Source organism: Brachycentrus maculatus, unplaced genomic scaffold (genome assembly GCF_059751285.1).
Source record: "Brachycentrus maculatus isolate JH-2025_06_01 unplaced genomic scaffold, ASM5975128v1 h1tg000169l, whole genome shotgun sequence".
In the NCBI taxonomy this organism is placed as follows: domain Eukaryota; kingdom Metazoa; phylum Arthropoda; class Insecta; order Trichoptera; family Brachycentridae; genus Brachycentrus; species Brachycentrus maculatus.
The window spans coordinates 900381-917785 of NW_028280922.1; the positions used below are offsets into that span (position 1 = coordinate 900381).

At 31.6% G+C, this 17405-nt stretch overlaps 1 protein-coding gene across 3 annotated transcripts in view; it reads right to left on the reverse strand.

Annotated features, from left to right (window-relative positions):
• The window catches only part of btsz (bitesize), a 129072-nt gene that overhangs the window by 84994 nt on the left and 26673 nt on the right, over positions 1-17405 (reverse strand). The window lies entirely within an intron of this gene.

Sequence of the window (17405 nt, forward strand, 5' to 3'; positions counted from 1 at the left end):
TAAAAAATACATAAAACTATTTTTTCTATATACTTAAGTATGTATACTCTAAAAAACAAAAAAAATCACTTTAAATGTTTCCTGGGTTTAAAGAAAATGATGTTACGATTTACTGTATATCGGGCCTTAAGTTTGGGCGAGTTATTATACACTAACGTACATGACATACATATCGCTCACTCCTTACAAGAACGTCACGAATCAAAAAACTTGATTTTTCAGGAGAACGTTTTTAAAGTTTAAAAATAAAATACAATGTATTAAAAATAAATATCAAGCCACTTTTTGAACTTTTTACTGTGCAACAGATCTTTTTAGGTAAACCTGAAGGTTTTTTCTCCATTTGAAAAATATTTAGTATTTAAAAAAAAAATTAATTAAACGATACCTTTTCTTCAAAATGCAAAAACAACACTTTCTGCCCTGTAGCAAGTAAATATTAAGTTTAAAATATGCCGCTTTTGCTGGGATATAGTACATTTTATGGACATTCCGAAAACATGCACAACTGAAAATTATTGATTTTTTATTTATGACGTTCTTGAAAGGAGTGAGCGATATGTTAGTGAGACAGTAATGTTTCTGACGTTGCTTTAAGGTATCAGAGATGTAGCATTTTTCACGTGAAGATATTACATTTTAAAGTATAATGATATCGGTTTTTTATTCAATTATTAAATAAAAGGTTACCAGCCATATTAAGGAAATAATGTACGGGAACTGCAATGCGTCCGGAAATATCGACAGGTGCTAATGATACAGAGCATAATAACCCAAAAAATAACTCTCAGCGCCTTTAGATTTTAGTGATCAAAAAACCCAAAGCTGAATTAATCGTAATTTTCCGCAATCAGACGGATAATTGGCGTTCTGCCGCATTAGGGCTTATGTGAACTACACAGAATTTTACCGTCCGGCACTTCAGTTAGCATGGTAAAACGGATAATGGGCTTGGATTGGCTTGTGCTTTTGTATTTCTTTCTTCGGATCGGTGCGCTCGATCGGTGCATGATCACGGTGAGCGTAAATTTGATCACGCTAAACAGTCGTAGTCACTTTTATTTAATAAAAATACAAATAAACTGCCGGAAGGTTAAATTCCTGTAGTGCACAAGCGCTCTTACGCTCGACCAATGCGCACTAAATGTCCGAAACTAATGGACCAGCCAGACACTTTACGCGACGCTAAATAAATTCGAATGTTTTAGTATATGGACGTCTGGGTATTTACAGGGCTTACAACCGTCAAAGGCTGGCTGCTTTAAGTGATCACTTAACACACGTGTGACATTCACCAATTCTACCCACGATTGACAACCACACTATTCAAATTCTTATAACTTAAAAAAAAAACCTAACGTCCAAGTGACTCTGAAATCTAGCTACGGCTTATGCAACACCGCTTATCATGGCCCTACTTAGGCCTCAACTATTTAAGTTTTATAGCTTATGTCTACGTGTGAGTGGATTTTACTCTTTATGTTTGTAGTTACTATAATTTCATGTAGTTCATGAGTGAAAATTCTAGGCAAAAACACTCGCCTTTCTTGGAACTTCTAGATATGTTGATTAAACTCAAAACACAGTTCTCGAATTCGGTAGACTTCACGAGAGACATCTGTGGTAAGATGAGGCAATCTTTTAACTAAGCAAAAATTCTCTAATTTGTATACGAGGTCCGAATCCTGGTTTATATTCACATACACGAGAAACGCTTGAAAACATGATTTTCAATTCATTTTAGCTTATACTTATTATACATATTATACATATTATTTTTGACCAGTTATTTTTTATTTTTTTTATTTATTCAAAGGAAAAATCCGCAAAGCATCTGCTTTTAGAGGCAGGTAGGATAGTCAGGATAGGGAAGGTAAATGTGAAAAATACATTACAAACACCCAGACCAATTGAAAATAAATGTTTGTCGAATTCATTTTGCAACTGACGGGAATCAGTTTCGCAGTCGAGCGTCTACCCAACTACGCCACTGCGCCTGTATTTATTTTATTTTATTTGTTCGGGAGTTGCACAGCTTTACATTTAAAAAAGTATTTAATAAAAAAAGTTGCATCAACAATAAAAAACATAACATTACATTAACAAAAATAGTTAGATTATAAAAATAAAGCCAATTAAACAATTCCACATTTATGTCATAATAACTATCAAAACATTAGGAGATAAAAAAAATTAAAAGAGTGGGAGTGTGTGTGTGAGTATGTGTATGTATTTACAACATTTCGAGTGTGTCCAAATACTTGTTCACGAGTCTGGATTATATCCAATCAGGATTTTTTTGTACATAGAAATAATGTAAAAAAATTACACTTAATTGGAGATAATCCAGATTTGTGAACAAGTATTTGGACACACTCAAAATGCTGTAAATTCGTGTGTTATCATTTCGTTTGATCGCGGTGTTGCACAACATCACTAGCGGTGATGGAGCAAAAAGCGCCACGATCTGCAGCAGGGTTCTACCGGATTTATTACATCTCGGCTAGTTAGACTTATTAAGAACAAAAAAGTAAAAGTACGTGCGGTTTGTAGCGGAATCACGAAGTGTAATGAAATGTCCGTGAGAACGTGACTTTAGCATGCTAGGATTAGTAAATGGGTCACTGCTAACAAAAAGTACCTACGCAAACCAATGAGCCGATAATAAACACTAATTACTTCGTATTTTCAACAGTTTAATTTTACCGCGTATGCACTCGAGATGTTTCAAATCTCAACATCACGAGTTCGGTCCCCTACCGAACTTAGCCATCATAAAAGAAAAAAATATATTATAAAAGCTCTTTAAAAAAATGGTACACAAAAATAATTAAAGTGCAAAATATGTAAGTATAGCGTACGATTGCCGAAAACTAATTAATAGCGACAAAGTACTTGACAAGAATGTTCTTATCAATAGGAATAGGACGAAGGATTGCATTATTCAAAAGTTATTTGATAAACGTCGTTATGTAAGATGCAACAATTCATTCAAACCCTTATCCGCACCCCAATGGTGCATAGGGCACTGCATCATATAAACGCAGTGTTATCTCGATCGTTAACACACGAAGGAAAGGTGATCAGCCCTCCGCTTCCGGTACCAGTCCAAGGTAATATTGAATTAATATAAGAGTGAAAAAATCACTTATATTCATTTGACCCCCTCTGGGAATCGAACCCGGGACCTCCAGTACGGTAGCTGAGCGTGCTGACCATTACGCTTCGGAGGCGGACGAAACAACAATACATAAAACTAATTATATACAGATAATCAGGACCTTGACAGGACACTGCAGACTGAGGAAACACATGACAAAAATTGTAGAAGGTCACCATAGATCTAATATGGTCGCAGTGACATAAGGGATGCAAGATCCCTTGACCTCACAAAAAAAATTAAACAAAGGAAGGATGAAAGCCAAGTGAATGCCATTGATATGCGCTCCATCTGACGAATGTGTGGAAAATCATTGTATGACAGAATTATAAACGAAGTTATTAGAAAGGAATGTAAGGCTGAACTACGGATAATTGAAAAGATTCAGAAGACTTCATTAAGGTGGTATGGACATGCGGATTGAATGGATAAGGAGAGAATGACTAAGAAAGTATATATAGCGAATGTGAGCGGGAGAACAGAACGAGGACGGCTGAAAAAGACTTGGCACTTGATTTTAACATTTAATATATAAAATAATATTAAATAAATACTAAAGTGAAAAATCACTTGTATTTATTTGACCTCCCTAGGAATCGAATCCGGGACCTCCAGTACGGTAGCTGAGCGTGCTGACTATTACACCACGGAGGGGTACAATTTATTTGTACATTGATTTGTTTATTTATTTAAAATGTGATAATAAACTGTACTCATCTGAATTGATATTGCTGAATTATTTCTGCAATTGAATATTATCAATAGATAATGAGCGGTAATGAATTAGGGGGCGTGAACCAGTAACTGACCACTGTCCATAATAGCGACATTATAGAGTACCTGCCTCCATCTCTGTCCGCTGTCAACAACTATAAATCGCGAGACAATTTCATCGATTGCGTATAATGAAACTGCGGAATATATGGTAATATCATGCGCACGATTATGAATGTACAACTATAGTCGAACTCGGTTATTACGAGCACGGATATAGTGAGATCTCGGATATAACGAGGAAACATTCGCTGTCTTTTGGTTTGTAATTTTCTCCATACATTTATGCACGGTAATAACGTGCTAGTTCTCGGCTATAACGAGCGAAAATATCGCAAAAAATCTTAAAACTGTTCATGTGTCGATTTGACCGGGCAGATAACTAGACCGATGCCGCCGAGATCGGATGACATTTATGACAATAGTTGAGATACTAATTACCTAACTGCCGACAACATTGAAAAAGTATCCGCGCATATGTACAACATATTAGCTTTGTGAAGTCAGTAGGGTCAGTACTTCATTACAATAAAAAAACTTTTCTTTTAGTTTATGAATGTCATGCATATGGAAATAGAAACTGTGATCGTACGAATGTTGATGAAACATTGCAACAACGGTTTTGTAACCAAAATAGTGCAGAATTTTCCAATTTTTATATGAAAAGTTGATTGACAGATAAATATGACATGTCGCTCACTCCTTTGAAGAACGAGATTTTTCAGGAGAACGTTTTTAAAGTTTAAAAATATAATACAATGTTTTAAAAATAAATATCAAGCCACTTATTGAACTTTTAACTGTGCAATAGATCTTTTTAGGTAAAACCTAAAGGTTTTTTCTCCATTTTAAAAATATTTAGTATATTTAAAAAATAATTAAACAATACCTTTTTCTTCAAAATGCAAAAACAACACTTTCTGCCCTGTAGCGGGTAAACATTAAGTTAAAAATATGCCACTTTTGTTGGGATATAGAAGGTACATTTTCTGGGCATTCCGAAAACACGCACAACTGAAAATTGACGATTTTTGATTTATGACGTTCTTGAAAGAAGTGATCGATGTGTGTAACGGATTAATTGTGTATTTTTGTTTGAATTACGACTTATTATGTTACGCGACCATTCCAGATACTCCCTTGTTTTCATGTTTATAAAAAAATATCTATACTCGGATTCAGTCGGTCCCGTCGTCCTCGCTATAACCGAGTTCGACTGTATTTAAAATATACCGTTTAGATTTGAATGTCACTGGACGATTAACGAGCCATTGTTTTAAAAGAGAGTAGTTTTATACATACTTTGAATACACAATTCGCAAAATGGCAAAAGTTAGATATTTTATTTGTTGATCAAAATAACTTATAGATAAAATATTGGCAATGTCATGATATTAAAAGATTTCCAACTATGGTATACCATAAACGAAAAACTTTAAATGTGCTATATTCTATATTTATAAAGTTTATTATCTGTTGAAAATAGATATCTTTATCCGTCTTCGTTTGTAAAAGTTAGCACGCTTGACTACCACGCATGAGGATTCGAGTTCTACTCCCATTTGGGTCTACATAAAAAGTGTAATTCTCTTATGGCCCTAATCTGGACCTAATTGTGCATGGGGCACTGCATTAGTTCGATGGAATGTTAATATATTATAATCATTAATTACACGAAAGCAAGAACAACGGGGGGAACCTGACATGATACATGAAGAAGAAGAAGAAAAAAGAAGAAAAACTCCTCGGCATTCTATTGGGTGTCCTATGGACCATAGTAAGATTTGAGTTAACAATTATAAAAGTCAAAAGAAAAATCGTCAGTTTTGCTAAATGATCTAGAATTAAATATAAATTTTTATTAAATATTATTTTTCTAGTTATTTTAAACAAGTTATTTAAATCTCTAGGTAACTGCCGAATAAAAAATTATTAAAAAAAAAACAAAAAATTAATAAAATACAAATATATCTTACGGGCGAATCGGACGATCGATATTTTGAACGACCGAAGCCCCACAAGTTGTGAGAATCACACGAAATCAGGTTATGCGAACAAAAATAATCGAATTAAAACTGTATATGTATACATATAACTTATTTTATACTAAAAATACCTAATTCGAATCGCGTCAATCAAAGTATTTTAAACACAACATAAAGAAACTATTTAAAGTCGTTGATTTTTTTCCAACAGATTGCACTAAAATTGTATTTGGTAAGATCATAAATTCGCGATTCATTTCACTCCAAAAAAATACAACATTATATCGCAGTCGTACAGGAGAAAGTGACCAACTACCAAAACGTAAAATGTTCAGGAGGGCCATTTAAGTCACTTTTGCTTGGCAAGAAAATAAACATCAATGCAGTTAGTCATTTTTACCAAGTCAATATATTATATTTACTAGTTTAATTAAGGCAATATTAAGCTAGTAAGATATCAAATAGTCAATGATCACGTTTTTGTAAAACAATGCACTTGGTCACTTTCTCCTGTATGACTACGATATATGAGATTTTTTTGTATTTTTGTAATGTATGAATTCTTATTAAAAAAAAAACGCATAGGCAGTCTTCCAAATATTGATATTTCAAAAAATTATATTTAAACATAGTAAAAGATATGTAATGACATGAGAATATGTATGCTTAATGAATAGTTTAACTTTACATATTTATTTTATATGATTGATTTGAAATTTTGATACGTTTAATTTTTTTTATTTACATAAATTGTATACATTTTTTTAAAAGAACATTTTTAAAACATATTTGAAATAGATTTTTTTTGCAGAGACCCTCCAAGCTTGTCTTGTCGGTGGAGTTCTTTTTACGTGCATTTTTTACTGTTTTTATCTATTTTTACCTAATATACACACAAAAAAAGAGAGAAAAAAATAAAAGATATGAACTATTTTACAATTTTACATAAAATTAACTCTTGATCATTCACCCATTCCTTTATTTTGCCATTGTTCCATATTTTATGTTGTCCTCTAACATCCGTCGGCAACAAATTAAAAATGTTCGGAACGATATATTGCAGTGTTCGACTCCCATATTGACTGTTAATTCTTGGGACTATCAAACTTTCATTGTATGTAAATCGTGTATCATGGTTGTGTACTAGAAGATTTCGATATTTTTGTCTAGTTTGTTGTTCAACGATGATACTCATCCACAATATTCCACGTACCGGAAGTAACTTTAAATGATTATATATCAAATTTGGATTGTCCCTTAGATTGTATATGATTCGAATCCACGAATATTTTTTAAACATAGGTGTTTTTATCTGACAGATTTAAAAAATTCAAAGTTTTCTGATTGCCATGGCAGTGCCATCTTTCGAACGTAATAGCAACACACGTAATACTAACTATTGCTGATGGCGTATAGCGTGTTTCTAGACAGTTGCTAAAATATTGTATACCCATAAGCATTGGGGAATTGAAATTTAATAAAATAATATATGGATGAATCTGGAACCGTTGGTTGACAACATATAGGGAAGTCCTATGTTCTCTGAAACAGAGAACATAGGACAGTAGTTTTATAATACCACAACAAGGCGAAACAATTGTCACAAACTTTATTTTTATGTGTTTTTAATAATAATATACAAGGCAGTAGTAGACTCTAAAAATCAGTGTATGCTTTAAATATTTTAAAATTTGTAAATTAAAACTGAGTTTTAAAATTTAAACGCCAAATCAATACAAAATGCAAGACTTGTTGAGCACAGAATTTGGTCTAGCCTCCCACTAGTCTGATGATGTCGTTAATGACGAAAGCCAGTTACTGTTCAAATCTCTCTTTCTAAAACACAATTAATTTCATTTCACATCGATTGAAGCGGAAATAAATCTCATCGTGGTACTGTGCTTGATAGATATGAGAAAATTATTTTCGCGGATGTCGAGGTCTATAAGAAGTAGGTTTACGATTATTTATTGTGCAAGCCGGTGCAATAGTTCGTTTTGCAAGTTTTATTATGACAATCAAGACATTATGTACAAAAAAAGTTTAGTCTCGTAGACATAAAAAACGCCAATTTAACATAAGTAGATAATAATGATGGTACAATCACATGTGATTATATGCAAACCTTTCACTACCATTAATGTTATTTTTGACATTTCAACATAGATGATAAAGAATATGGAAGTATGGGCATTTACAGGGTCAGACTTTCATATTCTTCTTCATCTATGTTGAGACGTAAAAAATAACTCCTAATTGGAGATTGTACAAATTTGTGAACAAGCATTTGGTTACACACAAAATGTTGCACCAATAATGTGTATATTGTGTTTGTTTTTGATAAATATTTATTTTTATTAATTAATTTTTATAACATTTCATCATACACATAATAATAAATTACAATAATGTGCCCTTATTGAATTTCCCGTGCCGAGGGCATATTTTACAATACATATTTATAAAGCCTTATGAAAGAAAATTGTTTATGCCATGGCTGAATGACGCAATCTATTTCAGATCTACCCACTTCCATTATCCTTTTTATAAAAACACTTTTATATTAAGTTTCTATTTTTAATGACTTTATGGATAGTGGAAGCAGGGTGCACAACTTTTTTGCGTAGTACTATAAAATTATTTTGACCAAAAGATGTGTGTGTTAAGTTTTCTTTCATGCGTTTCTGTGTTTTGGGTTTTAGTTAAATGTACGTTACACATAAAATACAAAACACAACCTCATCAAACAAAACCTAACACAATTTTTTTGGTCAAAAGAACTTTGATTATTACGCACTTAAGTTGTACAACCTGCTTCCACTATCCATAAAGTCATTAAAAATAGAAAATTAATATAAAAATGTATAATAGATGTAGGCAGATCATTCGGCCATGTTGTGTTTCATTACGTAAATAATTTTCTTTCATTATAATATAATTTTTGTAAAATGTGCCCTCGGCACTGGAAAACTGTAAGGGCACATTGTTGCAGTTTGTAATTATGTATATAAAGAAATAATTAAAAGTCCATACGCGCAATGTCACTTACTCTTTTCTTATATGTCCTTTATTTTTCACATTGAATTTTCGAAACAAACCTCTTTTTATTTTATTTTTTTTTTGTCAAAAAAACTTAAAAATCATATTTTTAGACATTGAAGGCAAAAAAAACACATTCTATTACACAAACATCGAATGTCATTTTCCATTTTGCCACATATTAAAAAAAGATTTCTTGTTTTTATTCAGTTACAGTTATTATTTACAAATAAATATTTCACAACTGTACTTCAATCGTGATAACAATATTATTACATATTTAGTTGAATAAATATGATTATATATTTATATGGATACAATAATTATGGCCCAGCATTCGTTAAATCGCAACTTTATTTTCTCTAAATCCAGGTAAAATTTTACATAATTGTTTTTTTCTTTCTTAAAACGCCGCTTTCACATTGAAAAAATAAGTTTATCTCCAAAATAATTATACGGTTTTGAAAAGAAAAGAGTTTTTGAAAAGTTTCAACGAATAAAAAAAAATTCTGTTTATATTTTCTAAAAAACGAAAAAATATCCAATAAAAATTTTTAAAAAAAATCGGGCGCAAACAGACATATCGCTCACTCCTTTTAACAACGTCATATATCAAAAATCGTCAATTTTCAGTTGTTCATGTTTTCGGAATGCCCAGAAAATGTACTGTATCCCAGCAAAAGCGGCATATTTTTAACTTAATATTTACCCGCTACAGGGCAGAAAGTGTTGTTTTTGCATTTTGAAGAAAAGTTATTGTTTAATTATTTTTTTAAATATACCAAATATTTTTCAAATGGAGAAAAATCCTTCACGTTTTACCTAAAAAGAACTGTAGCACAGTAAAAAGTTCAATAAGCGGCTAGATATTTATTTTTAAAAAATTGTATTATATTTTTAAACTTTAAAAACGATCTCCTGAAAAATCAAGTATGATATATGGCGTTGTTGAAAGGAGTGAGCGATGTGGCCTTTCCGGTTGTCTCCGGTTGAATGAATGCGAATTAAAGATTGCTGGGCCTTAAATTTAATTTTGAATTTTGCGAAACAAGATTCTGAGATTATTTTTAAACTGTCAAATAAACTTCATTTCATATTTTTAGACATTGAAGAGACACATAAAACACAATCTATTACACAAATTTTCAGTGTTATTTTCCATTTTAACAGAAAAAAAGTTAATCTTTTCTTATTCAATTCCAGTTATTATTTACAAATAAATATTTCACAACTGTACTTCAATCGTGATAACAATATTATTACGTATTTAGTTGAATAAATATGATTACATATATGGATAGAATCATTAAGGTCGGTGTACTTAACGACTTGTTACACGTTTTGTTACTTTTGATTACATTTTACATTAAAGGAAATAAAAACAACATAGTGCAGACACGGTAAAATTATATTAAGATATAATTATTTTCTGATTGTAAAAATAAATTGTGATTATTTGAGGCTAAGGCTCAATGTGATTAACCCACACACTTACACATATTCACAAACTTACACTTAAAATATTCATAACATGCGTTATTATATAACGTAAATATTAATCATATCCGTTATAAAAACGCTAATCCCTCGCTTAGCAAACTGAAACTATTAAAATTTAGAATACAGATCAAACAAAATATTCCATACATTTTTGGTATATCCAAATAATTGTACAATATTTTTTGACATATTTTTTTTTAAATATCTCCTAATAAGAGATAATCCAAATTAACAAGTATTTGGACACACTCAAAATGTTACTTGTACACAAATTTCGATTTTCTTCGCTTTGTAGTTATTATTATTTTTAAATAGACATCTCAAATAGATAAAGAAGAATATGGAAGAGTGGGTATTAAAAGCTTTCTTAATCCAACCATAGATGGCTCAAGTGAACTCATACGTTCATCGTCATAAGATTAATGATATATGTAGGAGTTCCAAAAATTGAAGTAGTTTGGTTGTCAATCATAGACAGAATGGTGAATGTGGCACATATGTAAAGTGATCACTTAACCAGCGTTATATATTATTCTTTAAACCTTTTTCCGCACCCGATGGTGCATAGGGTACTGCATCATATAAACGCAGTGTTATCTTGATGGTTAACACATGAAAAAGGGTGATCAGCCCTCCGCTTCAGGTACCAGTCCAGGGTATTTTTGAATAAATATTAGAGTGTAAAAAAACACTTATATTTATTTGAACCCCCCCCCCCTGGGAATTGAACCCGGGACCTCCAGTACGGTAGCCAAGCTTGCTGACCATGACAGGTCATAAGCACTGTAAATACCCAGAATTCCATATTCTTCTTCATCTATGTTGAGATGTTAAAAAACCAGTATTCAACACTTCGGATACTGAATTATTGCAGTTTTTTTATGATTTCAAAACACAATGAACTCGAGATGAAATCTTTTTCTCTGGATAGCCTTTATGCATGTCTTATTATAGCCGATCGGAGTTCAAAGACCTATTTCATGTAGAGCCTGAGTAGCATGTAGTCTGTAGTGTAGTCAATATCCGGTATCACTTTAGGCAGAAGGGATTTTGGTTCTCAGCTCTGCGCACAACTCGCTCACACGGCTAGAATTTTGGACATCGCCATAACTCGGAATGTACCAAAATGAGTTTTATTTTTTCAATTTTCAATTTCAATTTTTTCAAATATATATATATATATATATATATATATATATATATATATATATATATATATATATATATATATATATATATATATATATATATATATATATATATATATATATATATATATGTATATATATATATATATATATATATAAATATATATATATATATATTTATATATATATATATATATATATATATATATATATATATATATATATATATATATTATATATATATATATATATATATATATATATATATATATATATATATATATATATATATATATATATGTATACCGACATTACAAACGATATATTCAAGGCGTATACATTAAAAATTTAGCAAGAAGACTTAAAGGTGTAGAAGTTTCCCGCTTCGGGAAACTCCCCTTCAGACACATGGAACAGATCAATATCAAATGTGTTATTGTTCAACATAGCGGTAGCTCTTCCTACAGGCATAACCATCGGCAGGTTGGTCCTGTGTATAGGAATGTGAAACATTCTATGCCGACGCTGTCTTAGGTAACTATCAGGAACATCGATCATACCGCGCAACAATCGATAAAAATACGTAATCAAATACACATTTATGTTTCCAGAACACAAACAAAACTTTATTTAAAATCCCTAAAATGCACACTAAGTCGTACGAAAATTCATTTTTTTAAATCGAGCCTGCAAATGCCTAAAATGTGCAATGTAATACTTAATGAAATAGACGTCAATAATGTTTCTTTTAAAACGTTTAAGATAAATATTTTTGATGTCTATTTGACTATTTGAATGTTTGATTAAGAAATTTAAGTTATAATATTACATACAACATTTTGAGTGTGTCCAAATACTTGTTCACAAAATCTGGATTATCTCCAATTACAGGAGTTATTTTCATATTATTTTTTGACATCTCATCAAAGATGAAGAAGAACATGGAAGTCTGGGCATTTACGGGGCTTACGACCGTCATAGGCTGGTTTATGTGATCACTTTACACACGTGTAACATTCACCAATTCTACCCATTATTGACAACCACACTACTCAAATTCTTGGAAGTTCTATATATATGAACCAATTTAGAAACCTTGTTCATGAATCACTAAAACTTCACTAGAGACATCTATTGGTGAGTTGTAAAGAAGCTTTTTATTAAGCAGAAACTCTTATATTAGTATGTGAGATCCGAATTTGAGTAGTGTGGTTGTCAATAATGGGTAGAATTGGTGAATGTTACACGTGTGTAAAGTGATCACTTAAACCAGCCTATGACGGTCGTCAGCCCCGTACTTCCATATTCTTCTTCAGACTTCCATATTCTTCTTCATCTTTGATGAGATGTCAAAAAATAATAAAAAAATAATATGATATTACATAGTTATACTTATGTACGTGACAGTTTTTTTTACATTACTTTAAAGTGAAAACCTATAATTGAAATTTTTAGTAAATATTCTGTTGGTTTTCCAATAAATAATGAAATACATATGCGTTTTTCTGAGATAACGATCTTTCATCATACTGCATTTCTGCAATAAAATTGAACATTTTTACGTATATAATTTAATAAAGTTCACTTAAAATGTAAGTTTATGATGATTTCGTTAAACGCAATGAATTCGGTTGCATTACCACATGAGTAGGTACTTAGCGATGGTAATTAATAAGAGAGAATTTTTTTTTCGTGATTTTTTATTCTATCAAAGGAACTACAAGTACAGATCAGAACACGTCTTCTGAATGTAAAATATATTAACATCAATCAGGTTGTCTATGCATCGAACCGATGCGGTGCCCTTTGCACAGCAGCTCATTATATATATATATATATATATATATATATATATATATATATATATATATATATATATATATATATATATATATATATATATGTGTGTGTGTGTGTGTATATATAATCAGAATAATATGGCTTTACACAAAAAAAAATGTTTTTCATTTCATATATTTTATTTATTATAACATACACTTTCCATGATTTGTACGTACATTTTGACGGCCACTATTGTAATTAACAACGGTTCTTTTGAGATAATATCGTGCAGTATATTTGCTATTACAATTCCTTCACCTTGTGAAGATGACTGACCCTGTGATAGCGGCCGAAACGTCGGTATTATTCCAAAAACATCTATATGTATTCTTTTTTCACCGACTGAAATTAATTTACCACACAAAATCGAGAGTATGTAAATTTATTCGATTCACGCCTTTTTTCGTAGTGCAAGATAATATGATATATCGAGAAACTATTTCAAAACTGCAACAGGTGAAACAGGTTATGCAACGCTTTAATTTCGTTTAAAAATTGTGTTTTTTCGTATGTAGGAAATGTTATATGCAACTAATGTGACCTTAGCCTGCTTGGTAATAATATGACTGGAGGACATAACGGTATAATTGCAAAAACGTCAGTTTTCAGAAAGGCGAAAAGGTTTATTTTAGTTGAAAATGTGAAAATCGTAAAAAAAAATTATGAGGATATTTTTATTTTACCACATTTGGTACATATATTGAGATATACTGTAATAATCACATTTTAAAGACTTATTTTTTTTAATTTAAGTGTTACTTGGAAAAAACCACTATTTTGTTCAAATCTGTTTCGATGCATTCCGCATCATTTTCATACATTCCGCTGCATTTTAAGAAATAATGATATTAACAAAGTAAAAATGAAATGTAAAATCGATATTACCACATAGTGACTGCCAAATCAATTAATGACTATTTTTTATCTAAAGTTTTACGTTCTACACGTTTCCTTAAAGTTCACGACTATAAAAAACTAACCCATGTAGGTTATATTTAAACATAAAATACAACACATACATATGTATGCGGGTTTCGATAACATACGTTTTTTTTAAATGTTCGCTGTACTAGAGAATATTGTCAGTAAAAAAAAAACAAATAAAGTATATTTGCTACATATATTTCATTTTATTCTCAGCCTTCATAGTGTAGCGTTTAGAGCGTTTAGTTTCCGTGCTGGAGGACCCACGTTCGATTCCCAGCGGGTTCAAAATAAAAGTGAGTGATTTTTTACTCTACTGTCTATTTGATATCAACCTGGACTGGTATTCACCTTGCCTTCACGTAATTAACCATCAAGATAACAATGCGTTAATACGATACAGTGCCTTATGTACCAATGGGTGATTTTCATTCAGTATCGTTTGTACATATTAGCACTACCGTAATTACAATACATACAAATTTAAAAACATATAAACGAATTTGCACTGTTAAATATATATAAACACATTAAGATCTGATGCTCGTAAAAAAGCCAAAATTGCAGATATACCGTTATGCCCACCCATCGAAAAAATAAGCAAAAATGATGTATTGCTATTATTAATGACCTTTCATGGGAAAAATATCTAACACGAGGCAGCTTAAGAATCATAATTATCAATTCATCATTCGTGAGACTGGTGATTGATGGAATTACGTTTGATTTCTACATTTGAAGGATAACGACTGCTCGGTCAGTAGTTTAATTGGAATGGAAAAACATTTATAAGGAATATTTTACATATTCGTCTTTTTAGAGACGGGAAACCCACTTCTAATAGATCTATCTATAGAAGTCGCAGTGAAGTTAGGAACCCCTTATTACACACACCCAACAAGACCCAAGAAACAGACTACAACACAGACGGCAGTTGAAAAACGATTATTAATAATTCACATCTTAATCGACTACTTAATCGGATACGTAATCGACGAAAATCAACGGGAGTCAAAAATAAACTATTGTAGTTTAAATAATTGAGTAAGAAATCGACGATGGTCAAAATAATATAAAGAACCGTTTATTAATGTAGATGAAATACTTTTTTTCATATTTTCTTAATTTCAGTTAATTATTGTTTTTTTTTCTTTTTATCTCCTCTTATAACCTTTTTTATTATTATAATTAAAGTGACAATCAAAATAAAAACAAAAAAAACAAACTGTCAATTCTGTGCAATGGACTAATCCTTTACACCATTCGATATAGATTGAAAAGGTATAAAAAAAGGTAGAAAAACAAATTATCCGAATTTTCAGTTAGTACATAAGTAATAAGATTTTTGGTATTCGCTGCGCAATGCTCAATAAAAGCAACATTTAGCGTTTTTTCTCGTTTTTTAAATCACATTTACATATGGTGTACGGAGTGCGTGGAAGTTTTTGGTATCGTAAGGGAAGGGTAATTAATTATAACCTAACTATGAGTATTTCAATGTTTTAGAATTAGTACATAAACCCTGATGAAAGGTCTCGTCGAAACCGGTTGGAAAAAGTGTACCAATAAAAAGTGGTTAAAACAAAGTTGATTTATTTTATAAAGTTTATAGAATGTGCCACAAAGTATCTGCGAAAAACATTCAAGAAATTTTTTTTTTTCTTTAATCCATTCCTTATGGTAGGTACATAGGGTACCGCGTTATTAAACTGATACAAAGGTGTATATTTTGCAAACTACATAAAGGTGAAGCGATCGACAGAAAACAAAATAAGTATTTTTAAAATATGTTTTTTTGTTCCTTGATTGATTCAACCAGGGATTCATTACCACTTGCGTGGTTACCAAAAGTTATTCTACTGCCATTTTACCCAGTATTCACTGAATGAATTTGGAGGAAACAGGAAAGTATATCAGTAATTTGCAGTTTCATGTCTACTCACGTACAAAGAATTAATTTATTCTGTCAATGATCGGAATATAAGTCACAAATCCTTGCACGAGCGGGTCGTTTGGCAGGGATTGAAGAAAAAATGCCACCCAAGTCGATCGTCAACAGAAACGTAGCGACTATTACTGGGAAGTGGTTGGATTAACACAATGACAATAAATTGGGATAAAACATCGACATTTATGAATAATCCAGACTTTTAAACAAAAGGTGAGACATGTTCTGCAAAACGTAGCTCTGGGGATACTGGAAGGGTCTGCGATGGCCCTACTGGCGCCAGGGACCAAAATGAGGGTATATTTACTAAAGGTATTATTAGTAACAAGTGACACTACACAATGATACGGTCGGGAGTAAAATAGGGTTAACATGAACGTATATTATAACGATGCCGACCACTGCATTGCGGAGGCGGACAAAGTCTATTATTAGTTTGGAATATGAGGTTTGCATATTCTCTAACATAATGAGTAATGTTAGAAACAGTGAGCACTTATGAAACATAAACCACACAATAAAATAATCTACTGCAAGGGATTTACGATCCGCGATAAGTCGCATTGTTTAGAAAAGAATCGTGTGTAATGTTGCAACATACGTGATAATAGGAGCAATATTGAGAAGTTAATCAGATGTATCATTTGCGGGATATTAACTCGAAGTTCTCTAGAGATACGAAGAACGGTTAGCAATAGGATGGCCTGATACACGACACTCGCTTGTATCGATATGCCACGAACCAGAGCTTATAAAGGAAATCCTTGTACTTAGTAACGCCATGTTACCCGAAACATTACCCGGTACAAAAACAAAACTCGGCCTTAACCCCAATAGTGAAAGCGAATAAGTAACCGGTAACGAACCATAAACCTACACCCTCGTAGCTAGGTACGGAACCACTCAACCTACAGGCAATCAACCCAATCCGGCGATGTGTAGGAAGGACTACATTTCAATAAACATTGTAAAAGTTGTGCACTTTTGTCAGTCACCGTGACACGGAACTCGGTTAGTAAACAGGAGTGTCAAATCAAATCTGTTAGCATGAATGTATGAAGTTATGCAAAGAAATAATTTTGCCG